The 15,000-nt window shown below is 59.1% G+C and overlaps 1 long non-coding RNA gene across 1 annotated transcript; it reads left to right on the forward strand.

The window, feature by feature from the left end:
- Positions 1 to 411: 411 nt before the first annotated feature.
- LOC144955451 (uncharacterized) lies at positions 412 to 5,678 on the forward strand. The gene is made up of 3 exons (XR_013641677.1): positions 412 to 523; positions 1,171 to 1,270; positions 5,347 to 5,678. It is a non-coding gene; the product is annotated as an uncharacterized LOC144955451 (long non-coding RNA).
- Positions 5,679 to 15,000: the final 9,322 nt, after the last annotated feature.

The following is a 15,000-nucleotide window of genomic DNA, read 5'->3' on the forward strand; positions in this document are numbered from 1 at the left end:
GGTGAGGTGAGGGTGGGGTGAGGGTGGGGTGAGGGTGAGGTGGGGTGAGGGTGGGGTGAGGTGGGGTGAGGGTGGGGTGAGGTGGGGTGAGGTGGGGGTGAGGGTGGGGTGAGCGAGAGTGGATGGGGATGGACGATTGGGTGAGTGAGTGACCAGGTGGGGCGAGTGGTAATGTTGTTGTCGTTGAGGTAACGTCATTGTTGTGGTTGAGGTAACATTGTTGTGGTAACATTGTTGTGGTAACGTTGTTGTTGTTGTGGTAATGTTGTTGTCGTTGAGGTAACGTCGTTGTTGTGGTTGAGGTAACGTCATTGTTGTGGTAACGTTGTTGTGGTAACGTTGTTGTGGTTGTGGTAACGTTGTTGTTGTTGTGGTAACGTTGTTGTGGTTGTGGTAACGTTGTTGTGGTTGTGGTAACGTTGTTGTTGTTGTGGTTGTTGCAGGAGGAGTGTTTCCTGCTCCGGTCGATGCGACCATCTTTGGTCTCCAGTCCTCGAACACTCCTCACTTCCTCAGCTCCCAGGTCAACAACAACAACCACTACAACCACTATCACTACCACTACCACTACAACCACCACTACAACCACTACAACCACTAACACTACAACTACCACTACAACCACCACTACAACAACCACCACTACAACCACCACTACAACAACCACTACAACCACTATCACTACAACAACCACCACTACAACAACCACCACTACAACAACCACCACTACAACCACTATCACTACAACAACCACCACTACAACAACCACCACTATAACTACCACTACAACAACCACCACTACAACAACCACCACTACAACAACCACCACTACAACAACCACCACTACAACCACTATCACTACAACAACCACCACTACAACAACCACCACTACAACCACTATCACTACAACAACCACCACTACAACCACTATCACTACAACAACAACCACTACAACCACCACTACAACAACTACAACCACCACTACCACAACAACAACCACCACTACTAACACTACCACAACAACCACCACCACTACTAACACTACAACAACAACCACCACCACTAACACTACAACAACAACTACTGCAACCACCAGCACTAACACGCTCGCAGCACTTGCCCCTACAGCGGTGTGTGGGCTACACGGGGTACCTTTGTCTGTGTGTGCAGGCTGTAGCCCTGGCACAGCTGCAGGCGCAGCTTCCTGCTGCAGCTGCTGGGACTCCGGTGCAACGCGGCCTGCTGCAGCAGCAGCAGCTGCTACGCCAGAGTAAACACTCGCTCGCTCGCCCAATCACTCGCCCGCTCGCTCACCCAATCACTCGCCCGCTCGCTCACCCAATCACTCGCCCGCTCGCTCACCCAATCACTCGCCCGCTCGCTCACCCAATCACTCGCTCGCTCGCTCACCCAATCACTCGCCCCGCTCGCTCGCCCAATCACTCGCCCCGCTCGCTCGCCCAATCACTCGCCCGCTCGCTCGCCCAATCACTCGCCCGCTCGCTCACCCAATCACTCGCCCGCTCGCTCACCCAATCACTCGCCCCGCTCGCTCACCCAATCACTCGCCCCGCTCGCTCACCCAATCACTCGCCCGCTCGCTCACCCAATCACTCGCTCGCTCGCCCAATCACTCGCTCGCTCACCCAATCACTTGCCCGCTCGCTCACCCAATCACTTGCCCGCTCGCTCACCCAATCACTCGCCCGCTCACTCACCCAATCACTCGCTCGCTCACCCAATCACTCGCTCGCTCACCCAATCACTCGCTCGCTCACCCAATCACTTGCCCGCTCGCTCACCCAATCACTCGCCCGCTCACTCACCCAATCACTCGCTCGCTCACCCAATCACTTGCCCGCTCGCTCACCCAATCACTCGCCCGCTCACTCACCCAATCACTCGCCCCGCTCGCTCACCCAATCACTCGCTCGCTCACTCAATCACTCGCTCGCTCACCCAATCACTTGCCCGCTCACTCACCCAATCACTCGCCCCGCTCGCCCAATCACTCGCCCCGCTCGCCCAATCACTTGCCCGCTCACTCACCCAATCACTCGCCCGCTCACTCACCCAATCACTCGCTCGCTCACCCAATCACTCGCTCGCTCACCCAATCACTCGCTCGCTCACCCAATCACTTGCCCGCTCGCTCACCCAATCACTCGCCCGCTCGCTCACCCAATCACTCGCTCGCTCACCCAATCACTCGCTCGCTCACCCAATCACTTGCCCGCTCGCTCACCCAATCACTCGCCCGCTCACTCACCCAATCACTCGCCCGCTCGCCCAATCACTCGCCCGCTCACTCACCCAATCACTTTCCCGCTCACTCACCCAATCACTCGCCCGCTCGCCCAATCACTCGCCCGCTCACCCAATCACTCACCCGCTCACCCAATCACTCGCCCGCTCACCCAATCACTCGCCCGCTCGCCCAATCACTCGCCCGCTCACTCACCCAATCACTTTCCCGCTCACTCACCCAATCACTCGCCCGCTCGCCCAATCACTCGCCCGCTCACTCACCCAATCACTCGCTCGCTCACCCAATCACTCGCCCGCTCACCCAATCACTCGCTCGCTCGCCCAATCACTCGCCCGCTCACCCAATCACTCGCTCGCTCGCCCAATCACTCGCCCGCTCGCTCACCCAATCACTCGCTCGCTCACCCAATCACTCGCCCGCTCACTCACCCAATCACTCGCCCGCTCGCCAAATCACTCGCCCGCTCACTCACCCAATCACTCACCCGCTCACCCAATCACTTACCCGCTCACTCACCCAATCACTCACCCGCTCACCCAATCACTCGCCCGCTCGCCCAATCACTCGCCCGCTCACTCACCCAATCACTTTCCCGCTCACTCACCCAATCACTCGCCCGCTCGCCCAATCACTCGCCCGCTCACTCACCCAATCACTCGCTCGCTCACCCAATCACTCGCTCGCTCACTCACCCAATCACTTTCCCGCTCACTCACCCAATCACTTTCCCGCTCACTCACCCAATCACTCGCCCGCTCACTCACCCAATCACTTTCCCGCTCACTCACCCAATCACTCGCCCGCTCGCCCAATCACTCGCCCGCTCACTCACCCAATCACTCGCTCGCTCACCCAATCACTCGCTCGCTCACTCACCCAATCACTCGCTCGCTCACCCAATCACTCGCCCGCTCACTCACCCAATCACTCGCTCGCTCACCCAATCACTCGCCCGCTCACTCACCCAATCACTCGCCCGCTCGCCCAATCACTCGCCCGCTCACTCACCCAATCACTCGCTCGCTCACCCAATCACTCGCCCGCTCACTCACCCAATCACTCGCTCGCTCACCCAATCACTTTCCCGCTCACTCACCCAATCACTCGCCCGCTCACTCACCCAATCACTTTCCCGCTCACTCACCCAATCACTCGCCCGCTCGCCCAATCACTCGCCCGCTCACTCACCCAATCACTCGCTCGCTCACCCAATCACTCGCTCGCTCACTCACCCAATCACTTTCCCGCTCACTCACCCAATCACTTTCCCGCTCACTCACCCAATCACTTTCCCGCTCACTCACCCAATCACTTTCCCGCTCACTCACCCAATCACTCGCCCGCTCGCCCAATCACTTTCCCGCTCACTCACCCAATCACTCGCCCGCTCGCCCAATCACTTTCCCGCTCACTCACCCAATCACTTTCCCGCTCACTCACCCAATCACTTTCCCGCTCACTCACCCAATCACTTTCCCGCTCACTCACCCAATCACTCGCCCGCTCGCCCAATCACTTTCCCGCTCACTCACCCAATCACTCGCCCGCTCGCCCAATCACTTTCCCGCTCACTCACCCAATCACTCGCCCGCTCGCCCAATCGCTCGCCCGCCCACTCGCTCGCTAAATAACTCGCTCACTCACTCACCACTCACTCACTCACCCGCTCACTCACCCGCTCACCCAATCACTCACCCACTCACTCGGCCGCTCACCCAATCACTCGCCTGCCCACTCACTCTCTAAATAACTCATCCGCTCGCTCGCTCGCTCACCACTCAATCACTCAATCACTCACCCACTCACTTAGCCACTCAATCACTCACTAAATGGCTCACCCACTCAATCACTCACCCACTCAATCACTCGCCCACTCATTCACTCGCCCACTCACTCACTAAATAGCTCACCCACCCACTCAATCACTCACTCACCCATCCACTCAATCACTAACCCATTCACTCACCCACTCACCCACCCACTCATTCACTCGCCCACTCACTCACTAAATAGCTCACCCACCCACTCAATCACTCACTCACCCATCCACTCAATCACTCACCCACTCAATCACTCACCCACTCACTCACCCACCCACTCATTCACTCGCCCACTCACTCACTAAATAGCTCACCCACCCACTCAATCACTCACTCACCCATCCACTCAATCACTAACCCATTCACTCACCCACTCACTCACCCACCCACTCATTCACTCGCCCACTCACTCACTAAATAGCTCACCCACCCACTCAATCACTCACTCACCCATCCACTCAATCACTAACCCATTCACTCACCCACTCACCCACCCACTCATTCACTCGCCCACTCACTCACTAAATAGCTCACCCACCCACTCAATCACTCACTCACCCATCCACTCAATCACTCACCCACTCAATCACTCACCCACTCACTCACCCACCCACTCATTCACTCGCCCACTCACTCACTAAATAGCTCACCCACCCACTCAATCACTCACTCACCCATCCACTCAATCACTAACCCATTCACTCACCCACTCACTCACCCACCCACTCATTCACTCGCCCACTCACTCACTAAATAGCTCACCCACCCACTCAATCACTCACTCACCCATCCACTCAATCACTAACCCATTCACTCACCCACTCACTCACTCACCCACCCACTCATTCACTCGCCCACTCACTCACTAAATAGCTCACCCACCCACTCAATCACTCACTCACTTAGCCACTCAATCACTCACCCACTCACTCACCCACTCACTCACTCACCCACCCACTCATTCACTCGCCCACTCACTCACTAAATAGCTCACCCACCCACTCAATCACTCACTCACCCATCCACTCACTCACTTAGCCACTCAATCACTCGCCCACCCACTCACTAAATAGCTCAACCACCGACTCAATCACTCACCCACTCACTCACCCACTCACTCACCCACCCACTCACTCACTTAGCCACTCAATCACTCGCCCACTCACTAAATAGCTCACCCACCCACCCACTCAGTCACTCACCCACTCAGCCACCCACTCAATCACTCACTCTCCCCCCCCCTCTCCCCTTTCTCAGCCGCTCTTCCCACAGAGGCAATACCCACCGATGCTGCAGCAGCAGCAGCAGCAGCGGCCGCCATAGCCTCACGGCTCCACCACCATCATCACCATCATCATCAGCAGCAGCAGCAGCATCATCATCATCATCAGCGTGCTGCTGCTGCTGTTAGCGGAGGAGGTGGTGGAGGTGGTGGACAACTGAGCCGATGGTTCGGATCGGACGTTCTGCAGCAGCAGCAGCTCCCCTCGATGCCAAGCGTCGTGATCTCCGTGGACGAGTTGGAGCTGCGGCCTTGATTGTCCACCCCCGAAGAGTGGTGGGTGGACGCGGGGGAGGGTTTGGGTTGGGACGTGGTGGGGGTGTGAGGTGGTGGTGGTGGTCCGGGGTGGAGGTACGTGCCTGCCACGATTGTCCACCCCCGGGAGAGGGTGGACGTGGGGGTGGAGAGGAATTGGAGCTACGTGCCACGATTGTCCACCCCCGAAGAGTGGTGGGTGGACGCGGGGAGGGTTTGGGTTGGGACGTGGGGGGGGGGGGTGAGGTGGTGGTGGTGGTCCAGGGTGGAGGTACGTGCCACGATTGTCCACCCACAGGAGAGGGTGGACGTGGGGGTGGAGGAGTTGGAGCTATGTGCCACGATTGTCCACCCCCGAAGAGTGGTGGGTGGACGCGGGGGAGGGTTTGGGTTGGGACGTGGTGGGGGTGAGGTGGTGGTGGTGGTGGTGGTGGTCCAGGGTGTGAGTTGGAGCTACTTGCCACGATTGTCCACCCCCAGGAGAGGGTGGACGCGGGGAGGGTTGGGTGGAGGAGTTGGAGCTACGTGCCACGATTGTCCACCCCCAGGAGAGGGTGGACGTGGGGAGGGTTGGGTGGACTTGGGGGTGAGGTGGTGGTTCAGGGTGGAGGAGTTGGAGCTACCTGCCACGATTGTCCACCCCCAGGAGAGGGTGGACGTGGGGACGGTTGGGGTGGGACGTGGGGGGTGAGGTGGTGGTGGTTCAGGGTGGAGGAGTTGGAGCTACGTGCCACGATTGTCCACCCCCAGGAGAGGGTGGACGTGGGGAGGGTTGGGTGGACGTGGGGGTAAGGTAGTGGTGGTCATTTCCTGTGGAGGAGTTGGAGCTACGTGGGGTGGTGGACAACCTTTGCCACTACGTCTACCGTCAACCATTTACCACCATCACCATCGTATCACCATCGTGTCATCATCATCGTCATCATCATCGTTACCATCGCCACCATCATGGCTCCAGACAGCACCTGCACCACCGCCATCACTACCACCACCATCGTGCTATCATCATCATCGTCATCATCATCGTTACCATCGCCACCATCATGGCTCCAGACAGCATCTGCACCACCACTATCCTCACCCTCACCGCCATCACTACCACCACCACCATCACCACCACCATCGCCACCATCACTACTATCCTCGCCCTCACCGCCATCACTACCCTCACCACCTTCACCACCTTCACCACCATCACCACCACCACCATCACTACCACCACCACCATCACCACCATCGTTATGGAGAGGGGGGGGGGTGTGGAGGAGGAGGTGATTTTGTGGTCGTTTTGGGGAATCTCGACGCCACCACCAACAACCACCGTGGTGGTGGTGGGTGGTGGTTGGTGGTGGTGGTGGTTGTTGGTGGTGGTGGTGGTTGGTGGTGGTGGTTGGTGGTGGTTGTGGTGGTTGTTGTTGTTTATTTTCCCTTCTCTGTTTGCAGAGGGGTTGTTTGTTTGTTTGTGTTTGGGGGGGTTGGCGAAGAATGAGGATGGGGAGGGCTGCTGATGTTTTGCTTACTCGCTGCCATCACCATCATCACCATCACCACCGTCTCTATCAGCAGCTACCAGCATCGCCATCACCACCATCATCACCACCACCAACATCACTAGCACAACCACCAGCATCACCAACACCAACATCACTAGCACCACCACTACCACCACCATCATCACCAGCGCCATCACCATCACCACCGTCTCTATCAGCAGCTACTAGCACCACCATCACCACCACTACCACCAACATCACTAGCACCAACATCATCACCAACACCACCGCCACCATCATCACTATCATCACCAACACCATCACCACTACCACCACCATCACTAGCACCACCATCACCAACACCATCACCACTACCACCACCATCACTAGCACCACCATCACCAACACCATCACCACTACCACCACCATCACTAGCACCACCATCACCAACACCATCACCACTACCACCACCATCACTAGCACCACCATCACCAACACCATCACCACTACCACCACCATCACTAGCACCACCATCACCACCAACACCACCATCATCAGCAGCAGGCTCGTTATTGGGGCAGCCGAGATTTGTTGAGAGGTTTTGAGCCGTGGTGATGATGGAGTTTGTGGTGGTGATGATGGGGGTTGGTGGTGATGATGATGATGGGGGATGGTGGTGGTGATGATGATGTTGGAGGTGATGGAGTTGGTGGTGGTGGTGATGGAGTTGGTGGTGGTGGTGATGATGGAGTTTGTGGTGGTGATGATGGGGGTGGTGGTGATTGAGTTTGTGGTGGTGGTGGTGATGATGATGTTGGTGGTGATGGAGTTGATGGTGATGAGGGGGGTGGTGATGGTGGCGGTGGTGTTCACCATGGGTATGGTGGTGATGATTGAGTTGTTGGTGGTGGTGGTGTTCACCATGATGGTGGTGGTGGTGATGGAGTTGTTGTTGGTGGTGGTGTTCACCATGATGGTGGTGGTGATGATGTAGTTGTTGGTGGTGATGGTGTTCACCATGATGGTGGTGGTGATGGAGTTGTTGTTGGTGGTGGTGTTCACCATGATGGTGGTGGTGATGATGTAGTTGTTGGTGGTGATGGTGTTCACCATGATGGTGGTGGTGATGGAGTTGTTGTTGGTGGTGGTGTTCACCATGATGGTGGTGGTGATGGAGTTGTTGTTGGTGGTGGTGTTCACCATGATGGTGGCGTTAGACTCCGGTGGCGATTGCCAATTTGTCGACGGTGCCGAGTTCATTTGTTTAGCGGCGGTGTCCGGATGTCCTGGGCCTCTGTCCCCAGCCAGAGTAACGTGGAGTTTGAACGCAGCAGAGAGAGAGAGAGAAGCCCTCTGCGTGTGTGTGTGTGTGGTTTGGGGGTTTTTTTTTGGGTTTGGCGATGGGTGCGGGGTGGGGGGGAAGAGAGCCTTGACGGTGTGCGTGTGTGTGGGTGCGTGCGTGTGTGTGCGGTGTGTGGTGTGCGTGTGTGGTGTGTGTGTTGGTGTGTGTGCGTGTGGTGTGTGTGTGTGTGGGTGCGGGCGTGTGTGTGTGCGGGTGTGTGTGCGTGTGGTGTGTGTGTGTGCATGTGTGTGTGTGTGAACGGCACCACCACCACCACTCTGTGTTGTTGTGACGGTGGTGGTGGTGGTGGTGGTTTCGTAGACAGCTGCTCAAAGCACTTGCCTCACCTCCCCTTACAGCACCGTGTGTGGGGCTACACGGGGCAGCTTTGTCTGTGTGTGTGTGTGTGTCTGTACACGCGTGCAGACGGTGTATCTAGGCATGTACATAGACACGGAACGGGCACACGGGGGTTTACACACAGGCACGCGCACACGCACACACACAGGCACACGCACACACAGGCACACACAGGCACACGCGCACACACACAGGCACACGCACACACACAGGCACGCGCACACGCGCGCACACACAGGCACACGCACACGCGCACACACAGGCGCACACACACAGGCACGTGCACAGGCACACGCACACACACAGGCACACGCGCACACACACAGGCACACGCACACACACACACACAGGCACACGCACACACAGGCACACGCACACACAGGCACACGCACACACACAGGCACGCGCACACGCACAGGCACGCGCACACGCACACGCACGCGCACACGCACACACACAGGCACACGCACACACACACGCACGTGCACACACGCACGTACACACACACACTTATCCGTGTAGGTGTTTGTGTGTATACGGTGATGGGTTCCCGTTGGCTCGCTCGCTCACCCACACGCTCGCTCACTCACATGCTCACTCACCCAAACGTTCGCTCGCTCGCTCACCCACACGCTCGCTCACCCGCACACCTGCTCACCCACATGCTCACTCACCCAAACGTTCGCTCGCTCACTCACCCACACGCTCGCTCACCCGCACACCTGCTCACCCACATGCTCACTCACCCAAACGTTCGCTCGCTCGCTCACCCACACGCTCGCTCACACCGCACACCTGCTCACCCACATGCTCACTCACTCAAACGTTCGCTCGCTCACTCACCCACACGCTCGCTCACCCACACGCTCGCTCACTCACCCAAACGTTCGCTCGCTCGCTCACCCACACGCTCGCTCACCCGCACACCTGCTCGCCCACATGCTCACTCACCCAAACGTTCGCTCGCTCGCTCACCCACACGCTCACTTGCCCAAACTTTCATTCGCTCACTCACCCGCTCGCTCGCTCGCCCACCGCTCACTTGCCCAAACGTTCATGCACTCGCACGCTCGCCCACACGCTCACCCGCACTCTCACCCGCGCACTCGCTCGCTCGCCCACACGCTCACTCTCACTCGCCTACTCACTCACCCTCCCGCTCGCCAATTCACTCGGTCGCTCATCTCCTCCCAACGCCACTCGCAGCTTCCGCTCGCCCTTGCTCACCCCCTCACTCGCCCACCTGCTCACTCGCCCCCCTCACTCACTCGCCCACATGCTCACCCACTCACCTACTCACTCGCCCACATGCTCACCCACTCGCTCACCTACTCACTCTTTCACTCACCCACCCACTCGCCCACTCTTTCACTCACCCACCCACTCACTCAATTATTCACTCGCCCACCCACTCAATCATTCACTCGCCCACCCACTCGATTATTCACTCGCCCACCCACTCAATTATTCACTCGCCCACTCACCCACTCACCTACTCACTCACTCGCCCACCTACTCACTCACACTTTCACTCACCCACCCACTCATTCAACCACTTTTTTACTCACCCACCCACTCACTCACATGCTCACCCACCCACTCACCCCCTCACTCACTCGCCCACCTGCTCACTCACCCCTTCACTCGCCCACATGCTCACCCACTCACCCACTCACCTACTCACTCACTCGCCCACCTACTCACTCTTTCACTCACCCACCCACTCAATCACCCACCCACTCAATCATTCACTCACCCACACCACTCGCACCACTCGCTCACTCACCCACACCACTCGCTTATTCACTCACCCACTCACCCCCTCACTCACTCGCCCACATGCTCACCCACCCACTCAATCACCTACTCACTCACTCGCCCACCCACTCACTCTTTCACTCACCCACCCACTCACTCAACCACTTTTTCACTCACCCACTCACCCCCTCACTCACGCGCCCACATGCTCACCCACCCACTCAATCACCTACTCACTCACTCGCCCACCCACTCACTCTTTCACTCACCCACCCACTCACTCAACCACTTTTTCACTCACCCACTCACCCCCTCACTCACGCGCCCACATGCTCACCCACCCACTCACCTACTCACTCACTCACTCGCCCACCTACTCATTCACTCTTTCACTCACCCACCTACTCAATCATTCACTCGCCCACACCACCCACCCACCCACTCACCCACCCACCCACTCACCTACTCACTCACTCGCCGACCTACTCACTCACTCTTTCACTCACCCGCACCACTCGCTCACTCGCCCACCCCACTCGCTCACTCACCCACATGCTCACCCACTCACCTACTCACTCGCCCACCCACTCAATCATTGACTCACCCACACCACTCGCTCACTCACCCACACCACTCGCTCACTCGCCCACATGCTCACCCACTCACCTACTCACTCGCCCACCCACCCACTCAATCATTGACTCACCCACACCACTCGCTCACTCACCCACACCACTTGCTCACTCACCCACTCACTCGCACCACCCACCCACTCGCCCACCCACCCACTCAATCATTGACTCACCCACACCACTCGCTCACTCACCCACACCACTCGCCCACACCACTCGCTCACTCACCCACATGCTCACGCACTCACCTACTCACTCGCCCGCCCACCCACTCAATCATTGACTCACCCACACCACTCGCTCACTCACCCACACCACTCGCTCACTCACCCACTCACTCGCACCACTCACCCACTCACTCGCCCACCCACCCACTCAATCATTGACTCACCCACCCCGCTCGCTCACTCACCCACACCACTTGCTCACTCACCCACTCACTCGCACCACCCACCCACTCGCCCACCCACCCACTCAATCATTGACTCACCCACACCACTCGCTCACTCACCCACACCACTCGCTCACTCGCCCACATGCTCACGCACTCACCTACTCACTCGCCCACCCACCCACTCAATCATTGACTCACCCACACCACTCGCTCACTCACCCACACCACTCGCCCACACCACTCGCTCACTCACCCACATGCTCACGCACTCACCTACTCACTCGCCCACCCACCCACTCAATCATTGACTCACCCACACCACTCGCTCACTCACCCACATGCTCACCCACTCACCCACTCACTCGCCCACCCACCCACTCAATCATTGACTCACCCACACCACTCGCTCACTCACCCACACCACTCGCTCACTCGCCCACATGCTCACGCACTCACCTACTCACTCGCCCACCCACTCAATCATTGACTCACCCACACCACTCGCTCACTCGCCCACATGCTCACCCACTCACCTACTCACTCGCCCACCCACTCAATCATTGACTCACCCACACCACTCGCTCACTCACCCACCCCACTCGCTCACTCACCCACATGCTCACCCACTCACCTACTCACTCGCCCACCCACCCAATCATTGACTCACCCACACCACTCGCTCACTCACACCACTCACACCACTCACACCACTCGGCACCACCCCCGCCACTCGCCCTGTGGCCACGCTTCCCTCTGTCGGAGTCTCTCAGAGGGAAGGAAGCGATGGCTCCCCGCCCCCCCCCCCCTCCCGTGGACTTTGTCGACGACATTCTGAGTTTTGCACCAACTGCTGAGGGCTGATTAAACTTGTCACTGTAAAGAAGTCCTGCCCAGTAGCGCCTCGGTTATTTACGCTCACCACGCTCACCACCACCACGCTCACCACGCTCACCACCGCGCTCACCACCACCACCGCGCTCACCACCACCACCGCGCTCACCACCACCACCGCGCTCACCACCACCACCGCGCTCACCACCACCACCACCGCGCTCACCACCACCACCACCGCGCTCATCACCACCACCGCGCTCACCACCACCGCGCTCACCACCACCGCGCTCACCACCACCACCACCGCGCTCACCACCACCACCACCGCGCTCATCACCACCACCGCGCTCACCACCACCGCGCTCACCACCACCGCGCTCACCACCACCACCACCGCGCTCACCACCACCACCGCGCTCACCACCACCACCGCGCTCACCACCACCACCGCGCTCACCACCACCACCGCGCTCACCACCACCACCGCGCTCACCACCACCACCGCGCTCACCACCACCACCGCGCTCACCACCACCACCGCGCTCACCACCACCACCGCGCTCACCACGCTCACCACCACCGCGCTCACCACGCTCACCACCACCGCGCTCACCACCACCACCACCGCGCTCACCACCGCGCTCACCACCACCATGCTCACCACCACCACGCTCACCACCACCGCGCTCACCACCACCACCGCGCTCACCACCACCGCGCTCACCACGCTCACCACCACCACCACCGCGCTCACCACCGCGCTCACCACCGCGCTCACCACCACCACCACGCTCACCACCACCACGCTCACCACCACCACCACGCTCACCACCACCACGCTCACCACCACCACCACGCTCGCCACCACCGCTCACCACCACCAGCACACTCACCAGCACACTCACCACCACCACCACCGCGCTCACCACCACCACCGCGCTCACCACCACCACCGCGCTCACCACCACCACCACCGCGCTCACCACCACCACCACCGCGCTCACCACCACCACCACCGCGCTCATCACCACCACCGCGCTCACCACCACCGCGCTCACCACCACCGCGCTCACCACCACCACCACCGCGCTCACCACCACCACCACCGCGCTCATCACCACCACCGCGCTCACCACCACCGCGCTCACCACCACCACCACCGCGCTCACCACCACCACCGCGCTCACCACCACCACCGCGCTCACCACCACCACCGCGCTCACCACCACCACCGCGCTCACCACCACCACCGCGCTCACCACCACCACCGCGCTCACCACCACCACCGCGCTCACCACCACCGCGCTCACCACCACCACCGCGCTCACCACCACCACCGCGCTCACCACGCTCACCACCACCGCGCTCACCACCACCACCACCGCGCTCACCACCACCGCGCTCACCACCACCACCGCGCTCACCACCACCACCGCGCTCACCACGCTCACCACCACCGCGCTCACCACCACCACCACCGCGCTCACCACCACCACCGCGCTCACCACCGCGCTCACCACCACCATGCTCACCACCACCACGCTCACCACCACCGCGCTCACCACCACCACCGCGCTCACCACCACCGCGCTCACCACGCTCACCACCACCACCACCGCGCTCACCACCGCGCTCACCACCGCGCTCACCACCACCACCACGCTCACCACCACCACGCTCACCACCACCACCACGCTCACCACCACCACGCTCACCACCACCACCACGCTCGCCACCACCGCTCACCACCACCAGCACACTCACCAGCACACTCACCACCACCACCACCGCGCTCACCACCACACTCAGCACAACACTCACCACCACGCTCACCACCACCACACTCACCACCGCGCTCACCACCACGCTCACCACCACTACCACGCTCACCACAACACTCACACTCACCACCACCCTCACCACCACGCTCACCACCACCACCGCGCTCACCCCCACACTCACCACCACGCTCACCACCACCACGCTCACCACAACACTCACCACCACCACAACACTCACCACCACCACCACACTCACCCCCACACTCACCACACTCACCACACTCACCACCAGCAGCAAGCAAAGGGAGAGCTGCCACTGGGGGTGCCCCCCTAGACTACAGACCCACATGGCAGCCGTGATCACCATTGTGTGTCGTCACCCATGCAGTGTCGCTCGATTTCGGAATTGATTTGGCCATCGCGAATGATTGCAGCTCCACAAAGTGTCAGCTGACACTCGTCTGAATGTAATGTTGGGGTGCCGATTCCAAATCTGGCATCAGTTTTTGTCCGTCACATCGGGTTTTTGAGACGTCAAATATTGCATTTTCAATAAAAAACTGCGGGAGAAAAATAATAAATGTGGATATCTACGTGAAATGATGTTATTATAAACGCACTATCCTAAAAATACAGCGCCGTATTTGAACACTAAAGCAAGTCACCGACTCGCAACAACTTGCAATCCATAAGTGACGGCGTTAATTTCGGGTAAAATCAATGAAAATGGGGGTATGCCGATAGCATAAAAAAGTATAACCTGTAAAAACTAAGTTTTTC

This window comes from Lampetra fluviatilis, unplaced genomic scaffold (genome assembly GCF_964198595.1).
Source record: "Lampetra fluviatilis unplaced genomic scaffold, kcLamFluv1.1 SCAFFOLD_838, whole genome shotgun sequence".
Taxonomy (NCBI): Eukaryota; Metazoa; Chordata; class Hyperoartia; order Petromyzontiformes; family Petromyzontidae; genus Lampetra; species Lampetra fluviatilis.